The sequence below is a fragment of the Pan troglodytes genome, chromosome 12 (assembly GCF_028858775.2).
Source record: "Pan troglodytes isolate AG18354 chromosome 12, NHGRI_mPanTro3-v2.0_pri, whole genome shotgun sequence".
NCBI lineage: Eukaryota > Metazoa > Chordata > Mammalia > Primates > Hominidae > Pan > Pan troglodytes.
Genome location: NC_072410.2, coordinates 74985270 through 74995070, shown reverse-complemented (window position 1 = coordinate 74995070; position 9801 = coordinate 74985270). Strand labels below are relative to the sequence as shown.

Here is a 9801-nt window from a genome sequence, read left to right as displayed (position 1 = left end):
TGGTCCTCCCCAAATGATTAAGCCATTCTCTTTGCGGGATTCTATTGCTGGTCGCTGCTGATTTTTTTTAAAGGTAAAATGATGATACTCATACAAATATAAAACAAACAGATGTCAAAGATTTTATTTAACTCATTAATTAATGGTTGTGAACTCCTGGGCTCAAGCAAACATTCCACCTTGGCCTCCCAAAGTGCTGGGATTACAGGCATAAGCCCACACCCATCCAAAACCCATGTCTTATTGTCTTTGGCCAGAATGAATAAATGTATCAGTCTGAGTCTCATCAAGAGAGAAAAAAAACAGTAGTTCAAATAGAAAAAGTTTAATATAAAGAATTATTAACCATAGGCCAGGCACGATGTCTTATGCCTGTAATCCTAGTACTTTGGGAGGCCGAGGCAGATGGATCATCTGAGGCCAGGAGTTCGAGGCCAGCCTGGCCAACATGGTGAAACCCCGTCTCTACTAAAAATACAAAAATTATCTGGGCATGGTGGTAGGCGCCTGTAGTCTCAGCTGCTCAGTGGGGCTGAGGCAGGAGAATCGCTTGAACCCAAGAAGGGAAGGTTGCAGTGAGCTGAGATTGCGCCATTGCACTCCAGCCTGGGGGACAAGAGTGAGACTTCGTCTCAAAAAAAAAAAAAAAAAAAAACCAAAAACAAAGAATTACTAACCATAACATGGAATTAGACAGAGTAACCAGAGGTTGGGTAGTAAGAAAGAGAATAAAAAAGAATATAGGAATAGCAGATATAATTGATGTGATAATGGCAGATTAATATTCTTAGGCCTCTGAGCCCAAGCCTGCACTTATACATCCAGATGGCCTGAGGCAACTGGAGAATCACAAAAGTGAAAATGGCCGGTTCCTGCCTTAACTGATGACATTACCTTCTGAAATTCCTTCTCCTGGCTCAGAAGCTCCCCCACTGAGCACCTTGAGACCCCCTTTGACTATAATTTTCCACTACCTACCCAAATCCTATAAAACTGCCCCATCCCTAAGTCCCTTTGCTGACTCTCTTTTTGGACTCAGCCCACCTGCACCCAGGTGATTAAAAAGCTTTATTGCTCACACAAAGCCTGTTTGGTGGTCTCTTTACATGGATGTGCATGACAAATATAATATAAAAAGCCACCACCCCAGGGCTGAGATGTAGTACTTACCCTTGGGCTGAGATATAGGCCTTGCTGGAGAAGCATGGCTGTGACTCACTAAATATCAGAGACCTCACTGAGGTGCCATGCCAGTGGAACATGCTAGAAATCTGTCTTCTGGGGTGCTGGGGAGAAGGCTGTTCACAGGGAAGTAACTCAGTGCAGACACTTCACTACAAAACCATCAGAAGTGGATACAGGGGAAAGCTACTGTACTAGGTGCTGCTGATTACACATTGCAAGAGACAGATACTGAGGAATCCAGCTGTGCTGCTGGAGTCTGGAGAAGCTTCAAGCACTGAAGGAGCTGTGCTGGAGAAGCCACCCTTGCTGCTGGCATGAGGCACTGGGAAACCACATCCACCGCAGAAGCCTGGTGCTGGGGCAGGCCTCGCACACCGCAGGGGCCTGCAGAGCTGGCAATGGAACCAGGAAGCAAAACCCTTTTCCTCCTGCACTCATTCTTCCCTGGCCTCTACTGACAATTAAGTGCCAGATGGCAAAGGAACAAAATAAAGAAATACTTAAAAGGCCCAGATACGTTTTCACGGAGCAGGCAAAAAAGAATGGCTTTGGAGCTGACAGGCAAAATACCAATAGCCAGCACAGACTTCTGGTTCCATTCCTCAGTACATCCACCAATTCCACCCTGCAGGCCAAGCTCATCCAACCCACCTTATTTTGTTGTTCATGTTCTGTTTTGTTTTGTTTTAGGCTTTTAGCAACCTGAATCCATGGTTTTTAGTTTCTGTCTCTAGTGAAAAGCAGAAAAGAGAGATAAAGAAGGCGCTTTGTTAGCCCAGCCAGAAGCAGAAACTAAGAACCCATGGCTGTGTTCTCTCTCGGACACCCCTGTTTAGGCCATTTCCTGCTACTGATTACCTGTTGAATGAAGAATGAATGGCCAGGTGTGGTGGCTCACTATAATCCCAGCACTTTGGGAGGCCAATGTGTGCAGAGGAAGCGGGGGCAGGAGTAGGGGAAATCACTTGAGGTCAGGAGTTTGAGACCAGCCTGGCCAACATGATAAAACCCTGTCTCTACTAAAAATACAAAAATTAGTCAGCCGTGGTGGTAGGTGCCTGTAATCCCAGCTACTCAGGAAGCTGAGGCAGGAGAATCGCTTGAACCCAGGAGGCCGAGGTTGCAGTGAGCTGAGATCGCACCACTGCACTCCAGCCTGGGCAACAGAGCGAGACTCTGTCTCAAAAAATAAAAATAAAAATAAATAAATAAAGAATAAATGATGAAGAGTTAAGGGAAGAGCAGTGGTCTGGAAGGATCAGTTATTTGGACGCCTCCTCATCAGAAGTGAGTCATTTACATCTCAGAGACTGTCTAGGCTGAGCGACTTCCTTTGTTTTTGAGTGCCCACCTCTGCAGAGGAAATGCCTCTTTGGGAGTATTTCCCATGCTATAGGGGAGGGACTTCCAAACTGAATTACTCGCCTTTTCCTCAGCAAAAACGCATCTTCATACCTCATATCTTTTCTTTTCAAAAATACATCCTACTTTTCTTACCAAATATGCACATAGAGGTGTTTTTGCTTATTTTTTTAAATAATGCAATTTTTCACTGTGGCACAGGACATGTTTGCTAACCAAATATCATTCATTCCTCTATAGTAAGTGAACAATAGATAAGTATATACTTATGTGAGGCAATTAATGCTTCAGTATATCTCCTTGTTTGGAAATAATCTATGAATGCAATGAATATCCATCATTTAAGTTAGCAAAACTCTAAGGGTGAAAGATACCAAAGAGAGTTGTAGAATTATTATAATTATCATCATTTTTTGAGACAGGGTCTTGCTCTGTAACCAAGGGTGGAGTGCAGTGGCACGATTACAGCTCACTGCAGTCTTGACCTCCCATGCTCAAGTGATCCTCCTATCACAGCCTCCTGAGTAGCTGGGACCACAGGTGCATGACACCACGCCCAGCTAACTAATTTGTTTGTAGACACAGGTTCCAACTGTGTTGCCCAAGCAGTCTCAAACTCCTGGGCTCAAGCAATCCTCCCACCTTGGCCTCCTAAAGTGCTGGAGTTACAAGCATGAGGTATGAGCCACCATGCTCAGCCTGGAGAATTATTTTTAAATAAACATATTACAAAACATAATGATTGGTGAAAAGATAAATAGATGTGAGATAGAAGCTTATAAATTAACTCAGCTGTTTTTAAACAATCTTGCTTGGATTAATCATAAAAATTCCATGAGACATAAACAGCTAGCCATCATCTTAAATTATTTTCTTGCTGATAAATTTTTTTTTCCGGGGCGTTCCCGAGTTTATTTGGGGCACACCCGGGCGAGGGCCCTGCACCTAGAAGAAGGTGTTGGGCCTCTTGGTGGTGAAGCGCGGCTTGTGCTGACGGCACAGGACCCGGTGGGGCAGCGGGAACTTGATCTTGGAGTCGTGCAACTGCTTGACAGCCGGCCGGCGGCACTTGCTGGCCGCGATCTCCTCCACCTTCATGATCTGAATGGAGTGGGCCCGGGCGCGGTGCCGGGCGCCCATGTCTCGGTAGCACTGGGTGACAGCGCCTGCGGTGGTCAGGTCCCGGTATTCCCTGTACATGTTGTGGGTGCCGCTCCGGGAGTCATAGCGCAGCCAGATCCCGAAGTTCTTCACCCGCAGGGGGAACTTCTCAAACACCTGCCCACAGTAGACAATCTCCCCTGAAGACTTCTTCATCTTCTTTAACTGAGATACGAAGTACCAGAAGCGGGACTTGGCGACGACATGATTAGGCGCAAAGATTCGCATGCGGTAGAGGGGCGGTGTGTGGCATTTGGGGGTGGGCAGGCAGCGACCCACTACTTTGTACTCTTGTAGTGTGCCCGAGGCCTTCATGGCGTGCTCTCCGCGTTCGCCGCCACCCGCAAAAGGAGACTTGCTGATAAACTTTGTAACATAAAAACAACAGGAACGGCTGGGCGCGGTGGCTCACGCTTATAATCCCAGCACTTCAGGAGGCTGAGGCGGGTGTATCACCTGAGGTCAAGAGTTTGAGACCAGCCTGGCCAACATGATAAAACCCCGTCTCTGCTAAAAATATAAAAATTAGACAGGCGTGGTGGCTCGTGCCTGTAATCCCAGCTACTCAGGAGACTGAGGCAGGAGAATTGTTTGAACCTGGGAGACGGAGGTTGCGGTGAGCTGAGATCGCACCACTGCACTCCAGCCTGGGCAACAAAAGTGAAACTTTGTCTCAAAAAAAAAAAAAAAAAGAAAAGAAAAAAAGAAAAGATGTGATTGACAAAAAAAAAAAAAAAAATTGGTTATTTCTGTGACGTACAAAAATTTAACATAATAATCATTATAATTGATAACATTTACTAAGACATATCAGAATTTTAGGAATCTCACACAATTTTGGAACACATATTAACAACACATTTATACAAATAGAACTCAGAGAAAGTTAAACACCATTTCTTACTTGACAATGCTTCCTGTGTGATATTTACATACAAAATAAACTTAGTGTGTCTCTCTTGAACTCCCAGCGGCTCTTTTTGGAACTTGAAATTTAATTTTAGGAAGTTTGTTAAATATGAAAGGTTTAAAACATTTTATCAAAATAGGATCACAGGTCACTGTAAAATAATAATCATTCATTGAGCCAAAGTGATAATTCAAAGATTTCAAAAAGCAAAAACTTTACTCTTTGATAGAGACTCATTTCCCCAACAAACAAAAGACCTAATAAAGACAGCATGAGGCAAACAAAGTCTGTCTCTCCCTCTCCCCTCATTTTTTTCAGTATACTTAAAAGTAAACAAAAATCTATTATTACCCCTTATTAATACTAGATGAAAATCTTATTCAAAATTCTACCTTTGCATCAGTGTATTATTAATGGCAAAGCTAATTTTAACAAAACCTTATAAACAAATTCACCCAAATTCAATCAGTTTGACCATACACAATAAGAGTTCCATAAACCTTTTAGAACCTCTTATAATTTTTTTCATTCTCTTTCTTTTAGCTTTTTATATGCATTCCATTTTATCTATCATTCCTTTTATTTCTTAAATTTCTTTTTATTTATGTATTTATTTATGTATTGAGACTGAGTCTCTCTCTCTGTGTCACTCAGACTGGAGTGCAGTGGTGCAATCTCAGCTCACTGCTGCCTGAGCCTTCTGGGCTCAGGTGATCCTCCCATCTCAGCCTCCTGAGTAGCTGGGACTATAGGCATGTGGCACCATGCCTGGCTCATTTTCTGTAGAGAGGGGGTTTTGTCATGTTGCCCATGGCTGGATATCTGTTTTGTTTTTTTTTTTCTTGGTTTTTTTTTTTTTTTTTTTTTTTTTTTTGAGATGGAGTCTTGCTCTGTCGCCCAGGCTGGAGTACAGTGGTGTGATCTCAGCTCGCTGCAACCTCTGCCTCCCGGGTTCAATTGATTCTCCTGCCTCAGCCTCCCTAGCAGCTGGGATTACAGGTGCCCACCACCAAGCCCAGCTAATTTGTGTATTTTTAGTAGAGATGGGGTTTTGCCATATTGGCTGGGCTGGTCTCGAAATCTTTATCTCAGTTAATCCACCAACCTCAGCCTCCCAAAGTGCTGGGATTACAGGCGTGAGCCACCACACCTGACCCTAATTTTTTTATCTTTTTGAGACAGGGTCTCACTCTGTTGCCCAGGCTGAGTGCAGTGATGTGATCACAGTTCACTGCAGCCTTGACCTCCCAGATTCAACTGATCCTCCCACCTCAGCCTTCCAAGTAGCTGGGACTACAGGCATGCACCACCAAGCCCAGCTAAAAATATGTATTATTTAATTTGTCTCAGCAAAACTCTAAGGGTATAGAGTTACCAAAAAGATTTTAGAAACTTTTTTTTAACTCTTTCTTTCTCTCTCTGTATAGGAGACAGGGGTCTCACTTTGCTGCCTAAGCTGGACTAAAACTCCTGGAATCAAATGATCCTCCCACCTCAGCCTCCTGAGTAGCTGAAACTACAGGCGTATGCCACCACGCTTGCCTCTGAGAAACCTTTTTAAGAAAACACATTATAAAACGTTAACTATTATTAAAAGTTCATTGTAGGCCAGGCAAGGTGGTTCATGCCTATAATCCCAACACATTGGGAAGCTAAGGCAGGAGGATTGCTTGAGCCCCGGAGGTTGAGGCTGCAGTAAGGTATGTTCATACCACTGCACTCCAGCCTGGGCAACAAAGCAAGACCTTGTCTCAAAAAAAGAAAGTCCATTTGTAAACTTTTATCTCATTGACATTTATTTATTCTTAACAATTGTGTTTGAAAAATTGTATGAGACATGAAACAAATCTAGTCATTATCTCAAGTTAAATTTTTTATTAACTATTTTTATATGTTAGGCAAGTATCAAAAAAGCAAGAACTTTGAAGTTAAATACATGTATAGTTTGCTGATAACTCAAAAGACATAGTTCTTTTTTTTATTAAACCAACAATATTAAACTAGTCCTTGGCCAGGCGCAGTGGCTCATGCCTGTAATCCCAACACTTTGGAAGGCTGAGGCGGATGGATCACTTGAGGTTAGGAATTTGAGACCAGCCTGGCCAACATGGTGAAACCCTGTCTCTACTAAAAATACAAAAAATTAGCTGGGCGTGGCGGTGCACCCCTGTAATCCCAGCTACTCTGGAGGCTGAGGCAGGAGAATTCCTTGAACCCAGGAGGTGAAGGTTGCAGTGAGCACTGCACTCCAGTCTGGGTGACAGAGCAAGACTTGGTCTAAAAAAAAAATTAAATATAAACCAAAAGACTGCTAAAGTCACATTAACTTGTGTCTTGTGAAAGGGTCATATATGCAAAGTGACCCTGATAAGCAGAAGGAGCCAGGAAACTGAAGAAGAAGGGAGACAAGTCCAGCTTGTCATCATAGAGGTGATTTTATTGGGGAACTTACAGACAGAAGCGTGGTCTTGGGCAACCACAAGACAGATCGACCAGGAGTGGTGGCTCACACCTGTAATTCCAGAACTTTGGGAGGCCAAGATGGGTGGATCACTTGAGCCCAGGAGTCCAAACCTGGGCAACAGAGCGAGACTCCACATCAAAAAAAAAGAAAAGAGGGAAGAGGGCCAACAGAGCGTTTGCAGTTTTTAGGGCCCAGTAATAATATATGAAAGGCAGGCACAGCGGGAAAACAGAACATCTAGATCTTTAAAAATCAATTCCGGACGGGCGTGGTGGCTCACGCCTGTAATCCCACACTTTGGGAGGCCGAGGTGGGTGGATCACGAGGTCAGGAGTTCGAGACCAGCCTGGCCAAGATGGTGAAACCCTGTCTCTACTAACAATACAACAATTAGTCGGGCGCGGTGGCAGGAGCCTGTAATCCTAGCTACTCGGGAGGCTGAGGCAGGAGAATCGCTTAAACCCAGGGGGCGGAGGTTGCAGTGAGCTGACATCTCCCCACTGCACTCCAGCCTGGGCAACAGAGTGATACTCTGTCTCAAAAAAAAAAAAAAAGAAAGAAAGAAAAAAAGAATCAAAGATTCCACTTTTACACTGAAACCCAAGACCCTAAAAAGAGGAAAATACCACAGAAGGAGGCTGCACAACACTTCCACAGTGCACCTCACTACAAAGATATTCCCCCGAAGCTGGTGGGTGACCCACTGCCAATCAGCCCACTTTGTGACCAGCCCACCTCCCATGGGAATCTTGTCCGTTGGTGGTGAGTGCTCTTACAGCCTCTAAGTGTTCAAAGCATGCCTTTCTTAAGTAAACGTGCAAAGAAGAAAGTAGCCCCTGCAGTAATAACCATTCATTGAAACTGTTATCGGCCACCTCTAAAACTGCAGCTTTCATCAGCAACTAGCCAGCCATCACACACACAAAGGTCAAGTTCTTTCTCACACTACAGCTTACTCCCTGGTACCCTCAAAAGCCAAGGAGAGAGGGGGCCCAGAAGAGGGTTGCCCTTTTCACACTTGAATGCAAAGGGTTTTATAAGAAACCTATGAGGGCTAGGCATCTCATTTGCATAAGATGTGAATTTCTGGTAGCTCCACCCCATCCTCCTAATGTGCACCTGGGCCCTTAGCTTGAGTTACTCCAGATTGCTTTATTCCCCTTACTGCGCATGTGTCGGGGGACGGAATTTTCCATTGCAGGCATGTCTGCAAGGGCAAGTCACCTGTGTAGCCTTTCTTATCTATGCGGCAGTGGGCATGCCTTAGGGAAGCCCCTCTGTATGAGTTCCCTTATCTGTGCCTGCAGCATGCAGCATGATTTTTTTTTTTTTTTTTTTTTTTTTTTTTGAGACGGAGTCTCACTCTGTCGCCCAGGCTGGAGTGCAGTGGCGTGGTCTCGGCTCACCGCAAACTCCGCCTCCTGGGTTCACACCATTCTCCTGCCTCAATCTCCCAAGTAGCTGGGACTACAGGCACCCACCACCACGCCCAGCTAATTTTTTTTTTTTTTTTTTTTTGTATTTTTTAGTAGAGATGGGGTTTCGCCATGTTAGCCAGGATGGTCTGGATCTCCTGACCTCGTGATCCGCCCGCCTGTGCCTCCCAAAGTGTTGGGATTACAGGCGTGAGCCTCTGCGCCCAGCCTCCAGCATGATTTTTTTAGGCCGTTCTTTTGTTTGAAAGAATTCAACTAAGGATCCACTCTGCCTGCCTGACCGGTTTCTTCCTTTCTTCTCTCTCATCGGGTCCCAAGTTCCCATGACTGCAGCTTCCAGAAGAGCAGAGCTTTGGTATCCTACTCACAGCGCCAAAACTGCAGGGGCCAAGGTAAAACTTGCCCTTTACCCTCTGAAGGTTTGCTGAAAAATCAACTAACAATAGCAGATTAATTGGAGAAAAGGAATACAAATTTATTAACGTGCATATGGGAGAGAACCACAGAGTGACTATCCCTACCATGCAATGGGGTTCTGAAGCTTGTATGTCATCTTGAGGTTCCAGAAAGAATGGGGGCTTTGGTTGTGGCAAAACAGGTTCTGGGAGGGGGAGGAGGCCTGACTAGCAAAGGTGGTCTTGTTATGCAGATGAAACCTCACAGGTAGCAGTCCTCAGAATAGATGATAAATGTTTCTTTTGAAACGACCTTTGCAAAAATTCTAACAGTGAGAAGATTATGACAGTGAAAGAGATCTGACCTAACCAACCCCATCTTGCCTCTAACCTTCAAACTGCCCTTAATCATTCCTGGACTTAGACCAACCTAACTTTGGGAGACATTTAGTTTATAGTTTAAATGATAATAACCCTTACCCAAAACTAAATCACCTTTGTAAAGCTAATGAGAGACTACCAGGTTAGGAGGATGTGAGCAGGCTGAATTCTAAGGTGTAAACATAAACAATTACCAGCCATTATGCTGGAGGTCATAAGATTTGCAACTCTCCCAGTTACTCCTGCAGATAACATCACTATTACTTTTAATCTCAAAAACTGCAATTATTTTTGCACCAACCTAATAGAACCTAAGATTGGTCTTTTGTTGTTGTTTTGTTTTTGTTTTTGAGACAGAGTTTCGCTCATGTTGCCCAGGCTGGAGTGCAATGGTGCGATCTCGGCTCACCACAACCTCCGCCTTCCAGGTTCAAGTCATTTTCCTGCCTCAGCCTCCCAAGTAGCTGGGATTACAGGCATGTGCCACCATGCCCGGCTAATTTTGTA

General features: G+C 44.4%; 1 pseudogene; it reads right to left on the bottom strand.

Moving 5' to 3' along the window:
• Positions 1-3432: 3432 nt before the first annotated feature.
• On the bottom strand, positions 3433-4049 carry LOC459217 (60S ribosomal protein L18a pseudogene; annotated as a pseudogene).
• Positions 4050-9801: the final 5752 nt, after the last annotated feature.